Consider the following 13,207-nt stretch of genomic DNA (forward strand, 5'->3'; position numbering starts at 1 on the left):
ACGTTGATCCCGGACAGGTGCGAGAATACCTAGGCTGGGCGTTTTGGTCCACGTTGATTTTGGACAGGTGTGAGAATACCTAGGCTGGGCGTTTTGGTCCACGTTGATCCCGGACAGGTGCGAGAATACCTAGGCTGGGCGTTTTGGTCCACGTTGATCCCGGACAGGTGCGAGAATACCTAGGCTGGGCGTTTTGGTCCACGTTGATCCCGGACAGGTGCGAGAATACCTAGGCTGGGCGTTTTGGTCCACGTTGATCCCAGACAGGTGCGAGAATACCTAGGCTGGGCGTTTTGGTCCACGTTGATCCCGGACAGGTGCGAGAATACCTAGGCTGGGCGTTTTGGTCCACGTTGATTTTGGACAGGTGTGAGAATACCTAGGCTGGGCGTTTTGGTCCACGTTGATCCCGGACAGGTGCGAGAATACCTAGGCTGGGCATTTTGGTCCACGTTGATCCCGGACAGGTGCGAGAATACCTAGGCTGGGCGGTTTGGTCCGCGTTGATCCCGGACAGGTGCGAGAATACCTAGGCTGGGCGTTTTGGTCCACGTTGATCCCGGACAGGTGCGAGAATACCTAGGCTGGGCGTTTTGGTCCACGTTGATCCTGGACAGGTGCGAGAATACCTAGGCTGGGCGTTTTGGTCCACGTTGATCCCAGACAGGTGCGAGAATACCTAGGCTGGGAGTTTTGGTCCACGTTGATCCCGGACAGGTGCGAGAATACCTAGGCTGGGTGTTTTGGTCCACGTTGATCCCGGACAGGTGCGAGAATACCTAGGCTGGGCGTTTTGGTCCACGTTGATCCCGGACAGGTGCGAGAATACCTAGGCTGGGCGTTTTGGTCCACGTTGATCCCGGACAGGTGCGAGAATACCTAGGCTGGGCGTTTTGGTCCACGTTGATCCCGGACAGGTGCGAGAATACCTAGGCTGGCCGTTTTGGTCCACGTTGATTTCGGACAGGTGTGAGAATACCTAGGCTGGGCGTTTTGGTCCACGTTGATCCCGGACAGGTGCGAGAATACCTAGGCTGGCCGTTTTGGTCCACGTTGATTTCGGACAGGTGTGAGAATACCTAGGCTGGGCGTTTTGGTCCACGTTGATCCCGGACAGGTGCGAGAATACCTAGGATGGACATTTTGGTCCACGTTGATTTCGGACAGGTGTGAGAATACCTAGGCTGGGCATTTTGGTCCACGTTGATCTCGGGCAGGTGCAAGAATATCTGGGCTGAGCATTTTGGTCCACGTTGATCCCGGGCAGGTGCGAGAATACCTGGGATGGGCATTTTGGTCCATGTTGATCGCTGCAGTTGTCCCTTAATGGTACCTACTCCTTCGGCAAAGACCGCTGGGAACCTGGTCAGTACCCCTTTCAGTCCGTGGAGTTACATTGCAGGCGGTGTAGCCAATCACATCCCAACAAGCTGGGCCAGCCGTAACTGACAACCACCAATGGCAAGCGTGCAGTTTGGTCCCCATACAGCACAGGCAGACGGGTAGTGCCCTCAGCCACTAAGGGTAATCCGGTATATGTGGACAGCCTAGCCCCCATGTCCTGAAGCACCAGTATCATGTTGAGTTCCATCTCGGTGGGGTGGCCATTGATCTGCAGCATAATGCAGATAGGCACTGTCTTGGGGCCCATAACGCAGTGCAACAGTAGGGGTTGGTCCTCCAGGAGCCTCGAACCTGGTCGCGACGTCCCATCCAATTTCAGTGGCCGTCTTCTTGGAATGTCGGGTCAGGGGAAGCTCCGAGTCGAATCAAGGCAATCCCGTAACCTATGGTGGTTCCCCGCCCCCCGGATGACCCCAGTGGATCATTTCCAGATACGGCTGGCCTGTGGTCCCACCGATGGCCGATGTTGAGAACTGCTAGGTCCTGGAGCTCTTGCAGTCTACGCTCGGCACTCTTCCGGGAAAGCGCGATATCAATGGCTCTTTGGAGGGTCAGGGGAGTCTCCATCCACAGTTTCTGCTGCATCTCCCAGTCTTGCAGCTAACAAATGAAATGGGCTCTCGGATTTGGCTGGAGCAGCCCCAAATTTGCAGGGGGCGGCGAGTCCCCGCAGGCTCGCCAAAAACTCTCTTTGATTCAGTCGGGGCCTGAGAAACCATGTGAAACGGGTTGCTTTTGGCCACGATCAGGGGTTGTGGATTCAGGTGCCTTTAACCAGATCAACCAGTGTCACGAATGACAGCGTGTGCGGTCTGCCCGGGTACGCAATGTTCTTGATTAATGTGTAGGCCAGACTACCGACATCAGTCAGCAGTGTGGCAATCTGCTGCTCGTCTTTTTGATGACATTCATTTTTTAAAAAGTAGTTGTACCCTCTCAACATACTGGACCCAATCGTCAGCATCGGCATCATATGGTTCTAGCTTACCGATGCGTACCATGGCACTGTTGGCAAATGTCCTGGAGCTCCACTTTATGCTTGTGGCCAGATGTTATGACCAAAGGCAAGGACTCCACATGAGGCCAAGTAGGCAGGATATAACTCGGTTTATTTACAACTTACAATACACTAAACACTCTATTCCCATCCCTGCAGGCTTATATCCTGTGGGGTTCCTCCAATCGGGGGGGGGGGGGGGGGGGGGGGGTTGCTCTACGCCCTCCAAACAGTTGGGGAGCTTGTACTCTAGGCTGTAGGAGAAGAACCGGATACAATATAGGTTCTGGCCCCTTAGTGGGTCGTACCATAGTGTGTAATCCTTCTTGTCGTGTAGTTTTCTTTTTATTTTAATAAATGGAGTTTATTCATTGATCACAAAACGAGTGGACTATTCCTCCCTGATTGCATATCTTTTGTTTCAGTATACCTAATTGAAAATATACACCACTAAGAACCGGTGTTCCAAGTTATCCTTCTGGGTTTTGGGATACCCTCACTTTATTTCACATCAGTGGGGTTCTTAATAGAGAGCATTAAATAGAGAGCATTAAATGAGTACTTGAAACAATGTGCAGGGTATGGGAAATGGCAGGCAAATAGTTACTAAGCTATGATGATCGTTTGGAGAGCTGGTGCAGACACAATGGGCTAAATAGCTTACTTGTGCACCATAACAATTGTGTTTTATTGGACTTGTGGATTTTTTAAGAAGGTCATATATTCATCTTTGGAATGGGAGCAAGCCTGCCTTTTCCAAGGAATTACCTGACTTGTATGGCAATAGAGGAGAGTTGTTCACTTGTTTGTACTGCAATGATTTTAATTATAGGGTGGGGGGATACTGATTTAAAGGCAAAGGCTAGTGATTTACTGGAAATTATATGACAGAAATGAGCTTGAAGTTTTGAACTTGTTTTTTAAATTTAATTGCGACTGAACTGAGAAATTGAAAAGTTGCCCAGCTCACACTCTCTTTGCCTTGCCTGAAACTGTGTGATTGTCCAGCTAGGAATCTGCATCTCAGTAGAACTTCTGTATTTGGAAATCCAAACGAGACGAGAAGGATTGATCCGGCTCTATTTTCATCCATGGTGCAAATACTGTGTGCTACTGTGTGTCGGTATTGGAGGGAGTGAATGTTTGTGGTTGGGATCCCAATCAAGTGACTGCTTTGTACTGGATAGTGGCAAGTCTCTTGAGTGTTTTTGATGTGACATTCATCCAGGCAGGGGGACATTATTCCATCATACTCCTTACCTGTGCCCTCTAGATCAGTGTTTTTCAAACCGTTTTTCCCGGGACCCACTTTTGCCAACCAGCCGACCTTTGGGACCCATGCAGGCCAATCTTCACGGCCCACACCATGTTCGCTTAACTTTAGTGCGAAAGAGGAGCCTGCTTGGTCCTTACGATCTCACTCCAACCAGGTTCACAGGAGAAGGCAATGCGCATATCATGTGCTGACTTCGGCCAGTTTCTTTGTGCCGTCTTCATCTTTATATGAGGACAGAAAATCTAACCTCACACATGTAGATCATCGTGAAAGGCAAGAGCAAAAAGATTCCCTGTTTTACTCAGCACTGGATACTCCTGGGAGATGCTACTCCAGAATGCTGATAGCCTCGTGGGCTTTTGCCGTATTTTTAATATGCTGTCACAGGCATGGCACAGCAGTGTAGTCTTTTCACGTGGAGTCAGCTGCAAGTTAATAACTGACTCTTGAGGACCAGACGGGCTTCGTCAAAGGTAAACAGCTTACCGCGAACATCAGGCGCCTGCTGAACGTGATAATGACCCCCTCCGGGGAGAGAACACAAGAGGTGATCGTCTCCCTGGACGCAGAAAAGGCCTTCGACAGAGTGGAATGGAAATACCTCATAGAGGTAATGGAGCGGTTCGGGCTTGGAACAGGGTTCACCGCTTGGGTAAAGCTCCTATACAACGCTCCCATGGCGAGTGTACGGACCAACAATACCAACTCCCAATACTTCCAGCTGCACAGGGGCACCAGACAAGGATGCCCACTGTCCCCGTTGCTGTTCGCACTAGCAATCGAACCGCTAGCAATCGTGCTCAGGGCAGCAAAAAATTGGAGGGGGATCCGAAGGGGAGGTAGAGAGCACAGAGTCTCACTATGCGGACGATCTGCTCCTCTATATCTCGGACCCACAAAGCAGCATGGACGGAATCATTGCGCTCCTGAAAGAGTTTGGAGCCTTCTCGGGCTACAAACTCAACATGAGCAAAAGTGAGATCTTCCCAGTACACCCGCAAGGGGGGGGGGGGGGGGGGGGCAGCACTAAAGGGGCTGCCGTTCAAACAAGCCCGATACAAATTCCGCTACCTGGGGATCCAAATAGCCCATGACTGGAAAGGGATCCACAAATGGAACCTCACCAGCCTGACGGAGGAAGTTAAAAAGGACCTGCAAAGATGGAACACACTCCCGCTCTCCCTCGCGGGGAGAGTCCAGACGATCAAAATGAACGTACTGCCCAGGTTCCTCTTCCTGTTTAGATCCATTCCGATCTCCATCCCCAAGGCCTTTTTCAAAGCGCTGGACAAACTTATCATGGCGTTCGTATGGGGGAGTAAAAATGCTAGGATCCCAAAGAAGGTCCTACAGAAAACAAAATCCGGGGGGGGCTAGCCCTCCCGAATCTACAATTCTACCACTGGGCGGTAACAGCTGAGCGAGTAAGGGGATGGATCCAGGAGCCAGAAGCTGAGTGGGTGCGTGCGGAGGAGGCCTCCTGCATGGGGACCTCCCTCTGGGCCCTCGCCACGGCAGCACTCCCATCCCCACCCAAAAAACACTCCAGCAGCCCAGTGGTGACAGCCACCCTCCAATCCTGGAACCAACTGCGGCAGCAATTTGGCCTGACCAAAATGTCGGACAAGGCTCCCATCTGCAACAACCATAGGTTCACACCAGCACTGACTGACGCCACCTTCAAAAGGTGGAGGCAGGACGGGGGGATACTGACAGTCAGGGACCTATACACGGACGACAGGATCGCAACACTGGACGAACTGACAGAGAAATTTCAGCTAGCTGGGGGGAACGAGCTACGGTACCTGCAGTTCAAAAACTTCCTAAGAAAGAAGACAAGGACGTACCCACAACCGCCACGACAGACTCTACTGGAAGACCTACTGGACGCAAGTATCCTAGAGAAAGGGAACTGTAGCGACATGTATGACCGACTGGTAGAAAGGGACGACACCGTACTGGACGCAACAAGAAGGAAATGGGAGGACGACCTGGGGATGGAGATAGGGTGGGGACTCTGGAGCGAAGCACTGCATAGGATCAACTCCACCTCCACGTGCGCAAGGCTCAGCCTGACGCAACTAAAAGTGGTACATAGAGCCCACTTAACGAGAAACCGTATGAGCAGGTTCTTCCCGGAGGTGGAGGACAGATGTGAACGGTGCCAAAGAGGCCCGGCCAACCACGCCCACATGTTCTGGTCTTGCCCCAGACTTGTGGATTACTGGACAGCCTTCTTCGAGGTTATGTCCAAAGTGGTGGGAGTGAGGGTGGAGCCATGCCCGATAGTGGCGGTCTTCGGGGTTTCAGACCAGCCAGATCTATTCCTGGGGAGGAGGGCAGACGCCCCTGCCTTTGCCTGCCTGATCGCCCGCCGTAGAATCCTGTTTGGCTGGCGGTCAGCAGCACCGCCCAGAGCTGCAGACTGGCTGTCCGACCTCTCGGAATCTCTCCAAATGGAGAAAATCAAATTCGCCATCCGAGGGTCAGACGACGGCTTCCATAGAATGTGGGAGCCATTCATGCAACTGTTCCGGGACTTGTTTGTGGCCAACGTACAAAAGGAAGAATAGCTGGGTGGCCAAGAATCGGGGGAAAATGGACGGGAATTGGGGGAAGGTAGCCGGGGGGGGGGGGGGGGGGGGTTACGGGTTCGTTATGGGGGTTTGATGGCAAGCTAAGGCCCAAAACCAAACTATAAATAAATGCCTATAGACATGTGCCTCGGCCATATTGGGGAATGTAGAATATGTATGCTGGCTAAAGGGGGCGGCCACAATTGTTGTTATAAAGATGCTTACCTGTAAATATACATGTTACATTTTTGTGTCTTTTTTTTTCTCTCTCTAACAATTTGTAACTTGTCATATATAAAACATGAAAACTCAATAAAAAACATTTATTAAAAAAAAATAACTGACTCTTGTGTCTCAATCTCAAAAGGAATTTTTCACCCACCACTTCTCTTTCAAAATCTTAAACTTCTCCTCTCATTTGCCAGTACTTCTCTGCATAAAACACACATGGGCTTTGCATCCTTATTTGCATTGTCACAATTGAAAAATTCATACCTCAAGCAATCATCTTTATATTTTTTGTTCCCAAGTTAAGTTCATTCTTTGTAGTCTGTTAACCAGAGGCCCTGGTGCTCTGTACAGAGTTAACACTAGCACTGCTCTGGCCTTCCCTGGACACTCCTGGGCAGCTCTCTCCAGCAGATTCAGATGTGAGATTCTAGCCAGTAGAAACACTGTCTATTTGTGTTTCTGGCCGTCTCGTTCTTGTAAGAAAACGATTAATCTTCAGCGTCAGTTGGCGGCAAAAGCATGTCCATACATGGGGCTTGACGTCAAGTGTATGCGCAGGACGCCTGACCTGCTGACTTCTGCTGCATCTGGCCAGAAGACTGCACAAAGCCTCCTTTCCTTCTCATTTAAAAGGTAGCAGCGGCTGCCATTATCAGTAAAAATGCTGGCAGCGCCCAAAGGGCGGTTTTCTCGCAATCAGGACCACTGTGGCAACACCGCCATCGACCACTCCACAACCCTTCTGACACCTGCCCACTTCCCACCCGCGGGTCTCAACCCGTACTTTGAAAAACCCTGCTCTAGATTGTGGGCAGGCTCTGGGGACTGAGGAGGTGGGTTCCTCACCGCAGGATTCTTAGCCTCTGATGTGCTGTTGTAGCCACAGTATTTATATGGCTAGTCCCAGATCTGTTTCTGATCAGTGGTAACCCCCAGGATGTTGATGGTGGGGGATTTAGTGATGGTAATGCCATTGAGTGTCATGGGGCGATAGTTAAATTCTCTCTTGCAGATGGTCATTGCCTGGCACTTGTGTGGCCTGAATGTCACTTGACAGCGCAAGCCTGGATATTGTACAACTCTTGCTGCATTTGGACATGTACTTCTTCAGTATCTGAGGAGTCATAAATGGTGCTAAACATTGTGAAATCTTCAGTGGACATCCCCACTCCTCTCCTTATGATGAAAATAAGGATATTGATGAAGGAACTGAAGATGGTTGGACTTAGGATGTTAGATGTTTAGCTGCTGTTGTGTAAAGAGTCAAAGGTACTGCTCCTTTTTACAAACACCTTTATTTCACTTTAACAGATTCTGCACAAAACTCTATCTTCACATCACCTGACACAAAAGCCACCTGAAGCCTCTTTATATAATCAGTGTCAATTATTGGATACTTAACATAAATGAGACAACTAATTGGAATGTCTCTTAACCCATTACTTAACAGTCTCCCCTTCCTTGGAGAAAAAAAAATAATTAGCTGAAAACAAAATTACAAGAAGCTCAAAAACACACATGCAATTCCCCTTCTCTTTTTTTTCATCTTGAAAAAAAGTCACAGAAACAGGCGCCCTTCATTAATAATATGCAAACATTTCTGTGAACTAGCCCTTTTTGTAAAACAGTCTGACAATTGATAGTTATGTCGACCCATTTAATTTTTGCTATCTCCCCTCTGTCCAACATCTGCTTCAAACCTGCGATGGCTATCCTTAACCTTTTTTCATTGACACCTTTTGTAGTGTGCACATTTTCCCACAGGGATTTATTGTCAATGTAACATTCAATAGGTTTATTACCAAATCCTTTAATTCCAAAATTTCTGTCAACATCTGAGATAGATAAAAGGCCATATCCACCGCCTCTACAAGGCTTAACGTCTCAGCAGCCAAAGTGCCTTTAACCACTGTCCTTATTTTCTTTGTTTCCCACACAAAAGGGCAACATTTACCATTGTTCCCCAAAAGAAAAATTATAAAACCCCCTGTGCTTGAAACCCCATCACATAAATTTGCAGAGGACGCATCACTATAAACTATGAGTTTCAAGTGCCTACGGTCACCTAAAACTGGGAACCTCAAAACACACTCCTGTATTTTTAGTTTGACCAATGCTTTATTTGCTCTTATTATATCTTCCACTTTGGGATCATTCATTTTTGTACTCAACTCTAAAACATCAGAACTCATGTTCGGTCTAGTTTGCCTTCCTAACCAAACCAGTTGCCCAATTACATTTCGCAGTTGCTCTTTTTCTATCTTTGAAACCATTGCGTCTTTTTGTGAAACCCAGTGACGACGAATTGCTATTGGGCTGATGCTTTCCAAATAAGATTGCTGACATAAAGTTGCCCCTAACTTAGTCTGTCCGATTTCCAGTCCAATATATTTAAATGCACCGGAAGCCTGACTTCCAACCCTGAATTCTTTCCTCAAACCAGAGATTACAATAGCTTCGATATCACTAATCCCACCCAACAAAAAATCATCGACATGCATCATAAAGATGCCAGAAAGATTTCCTTTACAGTGCCAGTAAAACATTGCTGGATCTGCTTTCAACTGGCAACAGCCTAACTTCAACAAAACTGACCTGACCGAAAAGTACCACACTCTAGATGCATCATTTAATCCATATACACATTTGTTCAACTTCCAGAATATCCCTTCTGTGTTAGCTGCTTCTTTAGGAGGCCGGAGAAAAATGTCTCTCTGGAGCTGATGCCCCTGCAAAAAGGCAGCTTTTATATCTATAGATTTGCATTCCCATGCCTTTGGCTAATAGAGCCAAGAAGATCTTGAAAATAACCTTTCCTGCTGTAGGTGAATCTACCCTTAAATCCTGATCTTCTAAGTTTTCTTCAAATCTTCTTGCCACAAGCCTGGCCTTTGCCTTATAAGTTCCATCCGGAAGAACCTTGTCTGTGCAGATCTATCTGTGGGATAGAGCACTTTGTCCCCTATCCGGTACTTCTGTGTATACCCCAAATTTACTCCAACTATGCAGTTCTTGCTGTTTGGCATCTTTGATAACTTTTTCATCTAATTTATTGGAAGCCACCAAAATCTCACGTGCATGTGGGCTTCTACTCCTATTAGTATTCGTAGTCTTACTCCTGTTCCGAGATCTTGATAAACTAAGTCCCCTCTCCCGCCTGGTATCTCATTCTGTACTGCTACTGCTTGCTATTTCCCTTTTGCTGTGTGATGTCCTTTCAATAGTTCTCGACCTTTTCCTGCGGACCTGTTCACTATCCGATGTACTATTTGAATTGCACTGTGTTTCTGTGCCCTCCATTTTTGAACTTTGTGTTCACAATCCATTGTCTTGACTCCCCTGAATGCTGTACATTCAACCAATTTTTATACTTTCCAGTGGCCTACCCTGCTCTACTAAGAACAGTTGCATCCTTCCATTGACTAGACCCTTCAGGCAAGTATGTCACTTTTGTACGAAACTTTGGCAGTTGTCCTTTCGGAAAAATGGCGTGTTCTAATTCATCAGAAGTGTTGTGTTCCTCCACAGAAACCCTGTCTATAATCAGTTAACTGGTCCTCATAGTTCTGTAACACGTGCATACCAGATGACTCTGGTTCTTCGTCATGTCTGTCTGCTCTGTCTAAATTTGAAGATTTGTAATCAGTACCCATTATCCTTGATGAATGTACCCTAACAGTTTGATTGCCATGTTGCAAATTAATTGTTTTGTCATCTATGCCTATGATCTTCCCTGGGCCTTTCCATTCATTAAAATTGTCTCTCTTACAGTATACTATGTCTCCTTGCTGAAAAAGGGTACTTGATGGCTCTACATTATGTCTTAAAGCTCTGCAAATTCTTTCAGAGACTTCTGCTTCCAAAAAAGCTTTTCTACTGCTATGTAATGCATTTAAATGCTCAGCAAAGGCAGAGCTAATTATAGTCCCTTCCCAAGCTGGAGGCTGGTCATCTAAAATGGATGGAATTTTAGGATTTCTACTAAACACTAATTGATTGGGACTGTAGCCCCCAACCATCTGCAATGAATTCTTTGCATGTACCGCCCATGCAAAAGCTGAATTTAGCTTGCAGTTTGGTCTATCTGCCAAAATTTTCCAGAGCATGTCATCTATTACCGCATGGTTTTTCTCACACACATCATTACTAAATGGGCTTTCCGCAGCCATATTCATAACTGTGATACTCACGTTTTCACACATATCCCTGAACTCGTCATTAGCAAATTCTCCCCCATTGTCCGTAAGTAATTTTGCTGGTGGGCCCATTCCTGTCCCTGTGCATTTTTCCACGATTTGATCCAGAATTACCCTTTTCTTTACTTCGTACAATTGTTGATTGACTAAATCTGGTTGCTAAATCTACAAAATAAATATATTATTGGCTTTATCCCAGATCTTAAGGTCCACGGCCACAATGTCGTTAAAATCTCTGGCGAAAGGTAGGGTTACTATAGGTCGTGCTGGTGTCCTTCTGTACTTCCTACAAACTTCACAGCGATCACTAACCTGTTCTATCAGTTTAGTATAGTCTTCATCCCTTACCCCTGCATCCTTTAATAACATTTTCAGCCTCCGTGGAGACGGTCGTGCAAATTGCCTATGCAGTTTTAATATAACAAGCTTTTTATCAGCTAAAGTCCCATTTTCAACTGCCATTAACACATCCTTAACAATTGTACTTGAAACATTATTTGTCAGTAATTGAATATAGTAGTGTCCCGACTGTGTGAATTGTAAATCCACCGTCTTTCCAAAAACTATTGCCTTATCGTGTTCCATATCCAGTTTCATGTATACTTTCTCCATCGACGGCCTGCTCAGAAGCAAAGGCATCTCACTTGATACAACATCCGTGCTAATGAAATGATTCACTCCGGCAATATTGCAAGGGATCACCACTCTTTTCAGCAACTTCAGAGTATTATCATCCCCAAACTTGGAACTTTCAAATTCCTTAACCTTGTTACGATTTTCAGCATTCCAGGAGTCCAGGTAACATTTTAACCAGTCAATTCCACACACAGTAGATGAACAGCCACATCAATTTATCATGCCCCGTACATTTCTGGGGTTCATCTTCCTATTGTAGGTTCTAACTGGGTTTCTGTCTTCATAATTTCCAGGTCCTGATCTCCTTCTATAGTCTTGGAACCTGTTTATAACCGTGCGATTTCGCCATCCTGTTAGTAATGTATCTTCCATATTCTGCTTTATTGCAGACTGACCTATTTGGGTCATCAGGGCCATCGGAATCGAATGTTTCCCCAGAAACTTTTTTTAAGCTTCTGTCGTCTGATCGAGTAAGGTATTCCTATCCATAAACTGAACTCTGTAAAAACCAGGAGCCTATCCATGTTGCTCACTCTAGCACAGTCAAGTAATTTAAAGGCCAACATAGACTGTGGAAATTCCAGGTTGTGTTTCTTGCAGCCTTTTATATAGTCTGCCAAATTCCATTATATAGTCTTCCATGCAGAAATCCTCTATTTTCCTGAACCTATCAAAATCCGTTCATATGCACTTAACAAGTCATTCTTTTTCTAAATCTTATCCATATAACGTAATAGAGTCTCCAGACCTTCTTCTGAGTCTAACTCTTCCAATTCCAGCTCAGAAAACATTTTGCTTCGGATTTTACTGTCATAAGGTAGAGAAAGAACCAATGCCATACCTTGTTGTCTCTTTCCCAAGGCAGTTACTTCAGTCCACATAACTACTGCACTTCTCCAATGATCGTACGATCCCCTTTAAGAAAATAAGGTGGGGGGGGGGGGTAGTTGTGCTGATATGCATCACTGTAAATACACAAGGGGTTAATGTAAATACACGTAGACTAGCTAGACACTAGAGGGAGCACCAGAGACATGACACACAGACATTCAACCAATAGGCCAGTAAGATAGGACACGACCAATGGGCATTCACGACGCACACAGAGGTGACACTACCACAGGGGGGCATTACACCAACCCATATATAAGGACACAGCACACATGAACTTCCTCTTTCCAGTGGAGACACTTAGTGAGTACACAGGGTTGATTGAACACATCATACCCACCACGTGGATTGCAGCAGACTGGTTAGATAGTCTGAGTAGCTCTAGCAGGATTAACAGGAGAGTCGAATCCAAGTAGGAGAATCGTTAACAGTTTAATAAATGTGTTAAAGCTATCTCCGAGTCTGAACCTTCCTTTGTCAGAGTGCACATCAAAGAAGCAACTTATGCTACGTCAAGAGCATAACAAAACAGTAGTTTTGTATCCGGCCATCTTTATCCTAGGTTCAGCCATATATATCTTCTTTTTTTTCTTCGCACTCACTCCTTGGTTTCGTCTGGAAAAGTTGTATCTTTCAACCCTTCACATTTGCACAGCAACCATCCTCTGCTACCGTTTGTTCGACGTTTAGCTGCTGTTGTATGAAGAGTCAAAGGTACTGCTCCTTTTTACAAACACCTTTATTTCAATTTAAGACTCTGCACATCACCTGACACAATTATTGGATTCTTAACATAAATGAGACAACTAATTGGAATGTCTCTTAACCCAGTACTTAACATAGGATACTACCTTGAGGAACTCCTTCTGTGATGTCCTGGACCTGAGATGACTAAGCTCCAACAACCACAACCATCTTCCTTTGTGCCGGGTATGACTCCAACCAGCGGAGAGTTTCCCCCTGATTCTCATTGACTCCAGTTTTAGTAGGGCTCCTTGGT

General features: G+C 46.4%; 1 protein-coding gene across 3 annotated transcripts in view; it reads left to right on the plus strand.

The window, feature by feature from the left end:
• The window catches only part of rps6ka5 (ribosomal protein S6 kinase, polypeptide 5), a 264,579-nt gene that overhangs the window by 67,567 nt on the left and 183,805 nt on the right, over positions 1–13,207 (plus strand). The window contains exon 1 of one of the 3 annotated variants that reach the window (XM_038773355.1): positions 9,870–9,919. The exons of the other annotated variants lie outside the window; for them this stretch is intronic. The gene's annotated coding sequence lies outside the window, so the exon portion shown is untranslated. Of the gene's footprint in view, positions 1–9,869; positions 9,920–13,207 lie in introns of those variants that run through there. 3 annotated transcript variants of the gene reach the window in all.

The sequence above is a fragment of the Scyliorhinus canicula genome, chromosome 2 (assembly GCF_902713615.1).
Source record: "Scyliorhinus canicula chromosome 2, sScyCan1.1, whole genome shotgun sequence".
NCBI lineage: Eukaryota > Metazoa > Chordata > Chondrichthyes > Carcharhiniformes > Scyliorhinidae > Scyliorhinus > Scyliorhinus canicula.